The sequence below is a fragment of the Notothenia rossii genome (assembly GCF_949606895.1).
Source record: "Notothenia rossii genome assembly, chromosome: 4".
NCBI classification, from domain to species: Eukaryota; Metazoa; Chordata; class Actinopteri; order Perciformes; family Nototheniidae; genus Notothenia; species Notothenia rossii.
Genome location: NC_136902.1, coordinates 9,458,665 through 9,469,757, shown reverse-complemented (window position 1 = coordinate 9,469,757; position 11,093 = coordinate 9,458,665). Strand labels below are relative to the sequence as shown.

Genomic DNA, 11,093 nt, shown 5'->3' with positions numbered 1-11,093 from the left:
TCTTTACCAATGTAAGTCAATGGGAAAAAGTATGTTTGGGACTAAACAACGTCACGGATTGTAACTGAAGCCAATGCCACCGTTTGACCACTATTGAAAAGTACTTTAACGCCAGGCTCACTTTCTTGATGCTTTCCTTGGCGTCGTTTTTCTAAATGTTGCTCTACTGCAAAATTGTAGCTGTTCCATCAGCGCCTCCCCTGTGTCCACTCAGTCCTCCTGCAGTCATCCCTGAGTGTCTTTTGGCATTGCTTCCAATGGCAGGTGTAGAGACAAACGAGAATCGGTGTGCATGCATCCAGGCGTGTGCGTGCGTGTGTGTGTGTATATGTATGTGTACACATCCCTCCCACCCTGCTACGATACAGTAACTGCTGACCCCGGACACAGTGCCATTATGGCAGACGAGGCAGGGCTCCCCTGGCAGCGGCTGGGGCGGCTGGTTGCTAGGTGGAGAGACATTACCGCGGGCCTCTGCAATAATTTATCCTAAGAGCGCGGCGAGCCGTCATGTAGCCCCTGACAGAGAGCTGCAGTACTTTATCAGCCTGCCTGTAAATCAGCCATGTGTGGGTGCAGACGGCAACATTGTTTGATCTCTTTCAGACACTCTAATAATCTGCTCCCCTCTGATTGATACCTTCACACAACAAAGCACATTACACCAGCAAACCACTGTGCGTGTGTGTGAGTGTGAGTGCATGTGCTAATGTCTGTCTGTGAACAGTGTGTGTGTGTCTTTGTGTGTGTGTGTGTCTTTCTGGTGGTCATCAGTATTGCCAGTGGCCTGGGGAAGAAAAGGGAGGGGATGAATGAGTCTTCTGCAGAAACACAGGGTCATTTGGAGTCTCTAAACCAATGACAGGCTAACGGGTTCACAAAACGATCACTGGATGAAGGGAGGGGCGGGGGAAGGGGGGTGGGAGAGGAAGGGGTGGGGGGTGGTGGGGTGGGGTAAGAGAGGCTGTGCCACCAACCTCAACACAAGAAATACAGCAAACGGATAAAGAGCTACCCAAGCAGTTTTTCTTTTCTTAAAAGGTGGCTTTTTTTTGCATTACTGTAAAAATACGATTGCAAATCTGAAGGACTATAGTCTCACTTTTGATTGAGACGCATATATATATGGTCATTTATATGCAGCGAAAACATTACATTTCTTATATTTCAAACGTACAGATTGCATAAAGAAACCACCCTTGCCTTTTCCTGAATAGAAGGAAGAATTGAGCGCTGTTTTCTATTTCAGTACAACAAATATTTCGCAATGTAATATGAGGCTTTGACAAATACAAGAAATGTAGCTACATGGCTCAATGTCTTTTCTTTAAAACGCTGATATTTCTTTTTTTATTCCATTCATGGCCTTCTATCAAATCAAAGTGTATTGCATCCTTTCCAAATTGCCTTCCAACTCTTTCCGCTGGATATGGCTCATATACAAAAGGAGCAATGTCCCGTCCAACAATACCCATACCATTTGTGCCGCTCAGCTTCCGAATGTCATTGGTTTGAGTGTGACAGTAAAACATAACTCTACCTCTTTCTGCGGGTTGAATTGGAACATGGCTTCCAATTATTCAGCTCCAAATTCAATAGCAATTTTCTGCTCAATGAAATAGTGGTTTCAATCTCTAGAGTAATGTCACTTTAGAGAGATTTTCAAAATGGCATGTCTGTGAGTGAATAGATGGACGCGGAAGGATTCATTTTGCTTGAAGAAATGATACTTGTCTGCTGAAGCTTGTCATTTATTGATGAAGAGAGAACCTCTTCAGACACTATAGAATCCACAGTATGTGTATAAATGTTGTGTTTTCTCGAGGAATCCATTTTTAATACATCTAATTCCAGTTTTTCAAGTCAGAAGGATAAAAGAAGCCAAACAGACGCATCACCTTACGATTGTGTTTGGTCAGATGGAGCCCATTTTGCTTCAATGCAGCATTAAAAGTAGCACTGAACAATAAAAAAAAAATGCAATTATAAGTGTGTTTGTGTGTAATGTATCAGTAGCCCATCCAGGGCCCCATAATGAATGCAATGCAACGTGCGATCACTGAGCCGTGCGTATGCCCCGCTCAATGCATCTCTGAAAATAAACAGAGCAATGGAAATGGTTCTCATTAGTGTTGTTTTCATATTAAGTCCCTCAGACAAGGTTGACAAACCCAGCTCCCTGTGCCGGGCTCCTCAGGGACCATCGCTTCAATACAGCTAGGGCAAACAACACCAGCCGATACCAACACCATTACCACCTCCTATAGTTACTTATCCTCCCCTCCCTCCCTGTGGAGTGCTCTGTCTACACAGACCAGAGGAAAAAAACGCATTAAGATCTTCCAGCAGCACAGAGAAAGAGTCCTGCTTTCATTTATCACCATTGCTATTGGCCCTAAAAGGGACAAATGTCTGTTCTCCATCTCCGTGCTATTAGATTTGGAGAACTGTGTGCTGTGTGTGGAAGTTATTTCGTGCTCCAGAGACGATCCACTGCGAGGCTGTTTAGCAGGACGGGAACAGGTGTGCGGAGCTTCTGGCTGCCACCATGTGTTCCAGTTGTTTCATCTGCACCTGTTTCCCCAAGTCATGTATGTGATGATCAAAACACTTTATTAACCATAAAGTGCTCTCGTTCGTATGCCGCGCTGTCTGTGCCTCCAAATGTTTCACAGTCACATATTACCATGAAGTAATTAATTCATGTAACACAAGGTTATCGCGTCAAGAATCATGTATGTAACCAGGAAAATACGGCCGACTAAAAAGATAAACTTTCATTTGCAAATCGATTTACACTACAGTGAAACCAACTCATGAAAGCTTTGATGATTTTTTTAATGAGCAAGCTGTCTTAAATGTAAAGTAGGCACTTCCTGCATGAAATCAGAGAAGTACATTTCTTCTGGTGAAGCTATTTTTTTTATTACGACTCAAATCCGACATGAACCACACATTTAACCCTAAACCAAATTGTCTGAACTAAGACTCTCAAACATCTGGTGTAAGGCTGCATGTACACATCTTTTTCATTATTTCTTAATCTTTATCGTATTGTCTTCATTAATGGATTTAATTATGTTCTACAGAATGTCATAAAAAGGGAAAAATGTTAACCAGAAATTCCTTCAGTCTAAAATGTCGTCCTCAAAGTGCTTTTTTTATCCAACCACATTAAAGTATCTACCGGTAGACATATTTTATTTACCGTCATACCACTTAAATAAAAGCAGAAACAACATGACAGTCAAAACTAAACAAAGAAAAGGGGTTTGCTTTTTCTTGCTATAAAAAGTCCAGACACTTGGTCTCTAATCCAAAAAGTTGAATTTATTGGGTTTGAAAAATTGATAATCATTTTGTATCTCATCTAGAGTAATGCTTATTTCATTGCCTTGTAATTTGAACACCATTTTACAATATTGCGTAATCATTTTTGAAAGAAATTATTGTCCAAAATGCGGAAACTTGCCTCAAAATGTGACCCTTCTCTAAAGTCAAAAAGGTCCAGCTGTACCGCTCACATAACCTTTTTATTACGGGTAAATATATACTTCACATTATTTACATTCACAGGACTTTATCTGCATTTTTGTTTGTGAAACTTTGCTGCATTTGCTGTTTCAGCAGTTTCATTTTCTGGGAAAAGTAACCTCTCAAAAGCAACCACAGTGGTTTGTCTGAAAGAATTAAAAGAATAAAGCAGAGTTTGTCACCATGAATAAAACAAAAGGTAGTCTTTATACAAATGTGGAAACAAGGGGGGGAAATAATGGTACAGCCCACACTGATCTCAATTAAGGGCAGTTAAATCATCACAACTATTTACTAATCTTTAGGGACTATAGGCGCGTTCACACAAAGTACTTTTCCCACAAAGGTTCCTGAGAACTCTTTAGTTCTCATGAACTAAGTACAGATCGCGTTCACACCGGAAATTAGTTCCTGGGGGTGGATTAGGCAAATGAAGCCGCTGACGTCACTTCGGCTAGACACCTCCTCATCTCCACCGCTCCCATGTTTTATTTTGTGTTGTCATAAGTTAGTCTCTCTGCGTTTCTGCGCTGGGCTAATGCTAATGCTAATAATGCAATGCGAGGATAATAAAATGGCGGCTTCGCAAAAGTTTTTGGGAGTTTGACGGGGCGTGGTTTGCATTCCGCCCAGCCAATCAGACACAGGAACCTTTTTCTCCCGCGAAAGTCCCTGCTCTCTAGCAGGGACTGAAAAGGGGGTAAAAAAGGTTCTCTAGAACTAATTTAGTTCCTGGGACTTTTTGGTGTGAACGCAACTAAATCGTAGTTCTCAGGAACCTTTGTGGGAAAAGTACTTGGTGTGAACGCGCCTAATCACTATTTTTAAGGTCATGGTTAGGGTTCTTTGGGAGATGCTTGTAAAACATTTTTTCCATGCATCTCTGAGAATGTTTCATCCCCTTCTCATCACGAAGGCGCTCCTTGGCCCACCTACGCTGTGATTTGGCAGGACACCTCACACTGCTACAGGCTACTTTAAATATCACCTTTCTTGTTATCTCCAAGACCTGCTTTTCCAGTAAATAGGGGGGAACATGTAATTCAAGATACTGAGTCTGGCCATTTGCTTTCAGACGACATCTAGGTGACATGTCTTAGTGGCCCCGGAATGAACATAAGGATTAATAAGTAATGGCCGTATAAAGATGATATTTGCACTCAGATATCCTCTTTTTTTAGATTAATGCTTTTGATCACAGGGAAAGTGGTAATACAAAACGATCAGCAGACAGCAGAAGGTACGACATCCCAACACAATCTGGCACATTACGAGGGCCTTACATTGTTATATGGAACTTGGGAGATAGAGATGTTTCACCCTTATTATAATCAGTATTTCTCTAGTCTTGAGAGATATTTCTGACATGGCACAATAGTTGATATAACTCATGATTTAATATATAACACTGGCCGTGATGACTAGCTTGCATGCTACAATTTATTGACAATAACGATAGTATTGAACTGCATGTCCCACACTGGAAAATGAAATGGTATTTTGTCGTCCTCTGTAATACCGTTGTTGGTCCCCATGGCATTTTGTAATTTGTTTCAGTGTTTGTGTTCTCTTTCTCACTTTAATATCACGGTATTGCTTCAATTTGAGCTGAAAGATAAAGTTCCATTTCATTTTGTGGGATTAATTTACAGGGTAGCACACGTCTCAAGGTATTTGTTGTGTTTTGTTTTATCTATAAATTATTTAGAGGCCTCAAAAATAGACAATGTGTTATGAGCTGTCTCTCTCAGCAATCTCAGTCAGATGTTTAATTTGGTCTGCTAGCGCGGAATAGCACTCACCCCGACTGGGATTAGGTGGATGGCTGTGTAATTTCCCTGAAGGAGGGGCATGTTGAATTGGAGAATAATGATAAAGGAGGAACTGAACATTTTGAAACAGAGAAAAAATGAACTCATTATTGCTACGTGTGCTTGAAGTTGTCAGGGATTTAAGCTCCAATATGAAATGCTGAGCAAAACTAGAGGCAATGCTGTAAAATAAAACCACAACATTCAACTTGTTAGTCAGTAGATGGTGCTTAAAGAGAACCTATAATGCTTTTTGGGGGGTTTCCCTTCCCTGTAGTGTGTTATAGATTTGTGGGCATGTCAATGGTCTGCAAAGGCTAAAATCCCAAAGTTGCATTAGACTCCTTTGTTTACTTCTGGAACAAAGTGTGTATGGAGAGTTAGAGATAACTCAGTGTTGGCCCTAGTTTTTGTGTCTATCACTAGGTTCACCCCGGTGTGTCGGCCAGAACACCACTTATGGCCAAAGGTCCAGAATAGAGGAGATGAGGAGCTGAGATGAGGCTTGACTTCTTTAATAATTTAGCAAGACATACAGATATGTGGGTGTGGTGTGTGTGTGGTCTTTCCTATAAGGGAAATAAACAAAATACAATCAATATAAGATAACTTACGCATACATAAATAATATACATAATATGACCAAACCCTATAGAAATAATAATCTAGACAAGCCATACAACATGTATCCCTTCTCTTATAATCATAAATAAACATATAATGTCAAACACTCATTACCAGGGACACACAGAGATTCGAAGTTAAGCTACCGCTAATGCTAACGTTCCACTTCCGGTCCGTGGAAAGCGGCAGCCGATGCTCTTACTCTGAAACGCTACACATGCTACTTCCGGTTAGCGGAGCAATAAAGATCGATAATCTCTAAGAATCTCAAATGTAACGCAACATAAATGTTTATCCACATGAACTACAACTTAAACATTAATTATAAAGTGCAGAACAACATAACAGGCAGTACTGTGGACAAACACTCACCTTCATTTACGCACACAATACTAATGACACACTTTAGCTACACAACTGCATAACCTCCTGCAACTTTACTTCTGGCGCACATCACCCTCTGAAATATGACGTCACCCAAAACACGTGGGTTAGCCCCTCCCCACTATAAAGACACCATTTAACAGGTATCAACCCTTTATAATAAAATAATCAATAACTATAACTTTGGGGCCTTTTATACAAAGTGACATCACTATATAACAATTGTTCTTCTATTGTCCAGCGCTCCAACACATTGTACGGGACATCTCTAAGCGATTGATCAATCACAACAGAGCCGTCCAGCTAACCAATCAGAGCAGACTGGGCTCTGGTTTCAGACAGAGGGTGAAAAGAGGTGCTGCTGCACAGGCAGTATGAGAAAAACAAAGAGCTTTTTGAACATTAAATCATGGAGACATGTCACAGTAGAGACACTAAATACTGATATGAACCTAAAAATATGCATATATGTCCTCTTTAACGAAAATCTGCTGCAATGCTCTAATCATCCTTTACCAGGTGATTTTTCATAATTTACCCAATATGCTAAAGTTCACTTGGTATATTAATGAAAGATTCCCTGTTTTTCTTTACACTCCATCGCGCTTTTTAAAAAATGCTAATGAACTCCAACAAGCACCTGAGCAAGGATGAAAGTGCCCTAATTCCTGCTCAAAAGGTCACAGAGATGAGTTATAGCGGAATAAGCACCTGAAAGCTATTCCCTTGTTAGATTTGACAAAGAGAGGCTGCCATTTTCCCCCTTAAAAATAGTGTCGGGTAATAAATGATCATTTGTGGAATGTGTCTTGCTACCGGCGGTGACTTTTCCTCTGACATAATTTTAGTGCTGGCTGATTTACATCCGGATACTTGTCCCCAAAATATTTTAAATGAGCATTTTATTCATAAAGCGCAGCAGACGGCAGTGATACACGCAAGAGCTCTTATTGTGCTTCTTAGGGGAAATGGCTAATTAGTTGGCCATGAAAAATGCAGCCGCGCCTGTTTCATCCTCCATTTGACTCGACAATACTTTTTTGCGACAGATTTGCAGTTAAACACACGGTATCAGCACAATAGGAAATATCTGCATGCCCACACTTCCTGAGTTACTGACACATGCATGCTACTATCCATTATGAACCATACTGGTCCCGGGATAAGCGTGGCTTCTGTACAGTGGGTGCTGTGCGTACCTCAGCAGATGTGAAAGTCCTTCTCGGGTCCCTGGAAGGTGCTCCTGGTGTGGATGTGGGGGTGTAGAGCAGGGATCACAATGACAGTTTCAGGTGGAGAAGTCTATTCATAGTTTACCTCTCAGCCAAAGCATTCCATCATTTTCGGTGTCTGAGGGCTTCCTGCTTCAAAAAACGGGGGTGAAGTTATGCATCTCAATCTACCCCTTCATATTTCATGCTGTTGAGGATTATAAATAAAAGGACAGATTTTGACCTGGGCTATTAGTTACCCGGCATCCTGTGGGTGGATGGTGCTTTGTCTCCTGTCAGCTGCTGGTGTTTTTCCTTCAGAAAGCAACAGGATTACAATCAAAGTCGTTGGGATACAACGTGAGATATGATCCCCGCTGCCTAGAAGTGAAAAGGAAAAGAATGACTAGGGCAGCAGAACAACAAAAGCAAAACAAAACGAAACCAATCAGTCAAAATCAGCCAAAAGGGAGCGTCGGACAGGAACAAGGTAGGGAATCTGACAGCAGGTCAAGCTAGGGTCAGTCTGAAGTACCACTCTGGTGATTGCTGTTTTCCCCCTTGTGTGACTCTGTTGTTTTGACCACACAAACTGGCCCAAAGTCTCCCTAGATGAGCCTCTCTGACAGAGTGATGCGAAAAACAGTAAGCTGGAAAGCGCTCACTCTCTCACCTTCCCCATGGTCCGATACATGGGCCCAACATATGCCAAAGCAGCCTGTCAGGGCTTCTTCTTGTTGTTGGACGGACCTTTGATCTTGAACAAATAGAGAGAAGAGTCTCAGAGCGGCTGCCTCTGGGTGTAAGGAAATATCGGCATCACAAAGGGTCAGATTCTGAGAGAAGGCAGTAAAATTAGAGCTTTTATTGCCATCTTTATGGTTTCATTCCCTATGGCAATTACATTATCTCTGGAAAATGTTAGAGCTGTGTTCCCATTATCAGGGAAATCTGTAGCAAGGAGTGTCTTATGTGCTAGAATGAGATGTATGTATGTCAATCTGAATACATCACAGTGGATGTGTGTGTCAAAGTGGCTACATTCAGCACTTTAAAAAGCTGCGTTTGATAACTTTTTTCGCGAATAAACACAAGTGCTTGGATACAAAACTAATCAAGGAATAATAGGAAAAACTTTTTGCAGCTCAGAGTGTTTCTATCAAATCTAGATTGACAACCCTCACTTGAAATTAATGATTTTTTTTTTCTGCGACCACTCAGCCGCTAACCACCCGAAACCTCACACATTGACTTTTCTCCACAGATTGCAACTCATCCATTTTTTAATTGTGTTCATTTTTACCTGGGTCCCACCGGACCTGCAGCAGTGGTGGTCATTGTCATCCGTCTGCTCTGACAGGGAAAGAGAGCGGAGAGTGGCGCCTCCACCCCGAGCTGATGTGTCAGGCTTATCACACAGCCGAGCGATCCTGAGGTGACATCCTCCACTGAATCAGTGACATTTCACGGACGGTGCAAATCTATCCATCTTTGTCAAACATCCGCCTCGATTTTAGCATTCCCCGAGTTAGCATATTGATCACTAAGAAACGCTTGAGTGAGGACTTCTTGTTTTCTGCTCCTTAAAATGGGCATTGAGAGTCCACTGGACTCCTCAGTCAAAGTCTGCTGCTCCGGGCCTTAATCTGCCTTCCTCAAAGTTGAATAAAATATGGAGGGCTTTTGTCATTCAGGACCAAGAGGCCCCCCAAAGACTTTGTTTGTCTCTTTACTTTGTCAGAAAACTTTTCTGGCGTAGAATTTCCTAAAAGTTTACTATGAGAACATTATTCAACATTTTCATTAAATAAAAAAACATGCCACAATCTGCTTTCTACTGTTCTTTAATACATGTATGATGTAACAAGCAGCTAACCATGTCAAAAGATTGTATGCTAACTTGTCGAAATAGTGAATTTGTTTAAATTTGCTAATGATCAGGTTTCATATTTGTATGTAGTGTCTCTACTGTGACATGTCTCCATGCTTTAATGTTCAAAAAGCTCTTTATTTTTCTCAAACTGCCTGTTCTTCAGCACCTCTTTTCAGGTCGGCTCTGTTGCGATTGGTCAACCACTTATAGATGTCCCGCCCCTTAGCCTATCACGTATAATGTGTTTGAGCTCTAGCCAATAGAAGCATGAGTGTTCTTTAGTGATGTCACTATGTTGCCGATGTAAACAAAGGAGTCAAATGGAGGTGTTTCAGGCAGGGGGGGAGGGGGGGGGAGAGAAACTTTGTGATTTTAGACTTTGCAGACCATTGACATGCAATTAACAAACTACAGGAAAGGGAAAAAGCGTAATATGGCCTCTTTTAAGCACACGTGTTCAAGAAGCTTTGCGTCGTCAAGCCGCTTTGCTTAACACATATGGAGCTTTGTTTCCATCAGTGAAATTGCTCCGATGCATTACGTAAAACAGCACGAGGATGAACCCTGCTCATGACAGAGAACATCCTAACCACCTGGGTCCAGCCGTGTGTAAACCTTAGCAGCTTCTGTTATTTGTGTCGGGGCGTGCGATGTAATAATTGATTAATAATGCAAAGCTTTTGGGGAAACTATAACCCCTAAAATGAGGGCGATGATTGCGCCTGCTCCGAAGCAAATCAACAGCGACAGAATCGCACCAGGGATTACAACATCTGCAGTCTGTGGTGTCGAGGTTAACTTGTCCTGTGATTACAAAACGCATTTCCCGGGAGCAGGTGTTGCATTGACACCGTTGCGATCATGTATGTGCAAATGCTGGTGCAAACTGAAGCGTGCGCGCGCACACACACACACACACACACACACACACACACACACACACACACACACACACACACACACACACACACACACACTGAATCACCCAATCACACAAAGAGGGTGAGAGAGAAGGGAGAGAAGAATAGCTGCCTCCCCAACCATATGCTTTTGGCCTCGATGCCTGTGAGACCCGTGTGAAAACATGAATGAGAAGCCTTCAAATCGATAGGGACAAGAGATCTAGTGTCTAGCAAATCCAGTGCAGACTGACATGTTCTCCATGTAATCTCCCACATTGTGCTGCAAGGGGAAAGATTATCCTTCTCTGACTGGCTGGTAAAAGGTTGCTTTGCTGTAGTTCATGTCTGTGTGAAGGGAGGGAGCATATGCCTCTCTGTAAACGATGCTGGCTCACCCTCCTCCTCTGTCAGAGGCTGGATTATGTCCAACATGATCCCCCCCCCCCTTACACACCCGACTCTCCAATAAAGGGCTTTCTCTCTCTCCCCTTCCCCTTTTAAAAAAAACCATCGGATTTATGACAGTGGATTTCGGAAAAGTTCTGCGCCAATTTTGATGCCTACTAAGTACCCCGACAGGATTAGAAGAGGCCTCTTGATGTGTGCACTCCAGTGTGTTGAGCAGTGCATTGTGGTCAGGGTTATCAACTGAGGGAAAAAAAAGGCAGTAGTGCATAATGATAAGGCTTGTTATACACATCAAGTGCCGAAAGCAGGGAGTGAGAAAGAGCATGTGTTTGTTTAGAATCAATAG

General features: G+C 42.1%; 1 protein-coding gene and 1 long non-coding RNA gene across 2 annotated transcripts in view; one reads left to right on the top strand and one right to left on the bottom strand.

Annotated features, from left to right (window-relative positions):
* The window catches only part of tshz2 (teashirt zinc finger homeobox 2), a 115,101-nt gene that overhangs the window by 10,942 nt on the left and 93,066 nt on the right, over positions 1-11,093 (top strand). The gene's annotated exons all lie outside the window — the stretch shown is intronic.
* On the bottom strand, positions 7,614-8,301 carry LOC307038140. The gene is made up of 3 exons (XR_013807907.1): positions 8,238-8,301; positions 7,809-7,945; positions 7,614-7,714 (listed from the first exon to the last, which is right to left on the bottom strand). It is a non-coding gene; the product is annotated as an uncharacterized lncRNA (long non-coding RNA).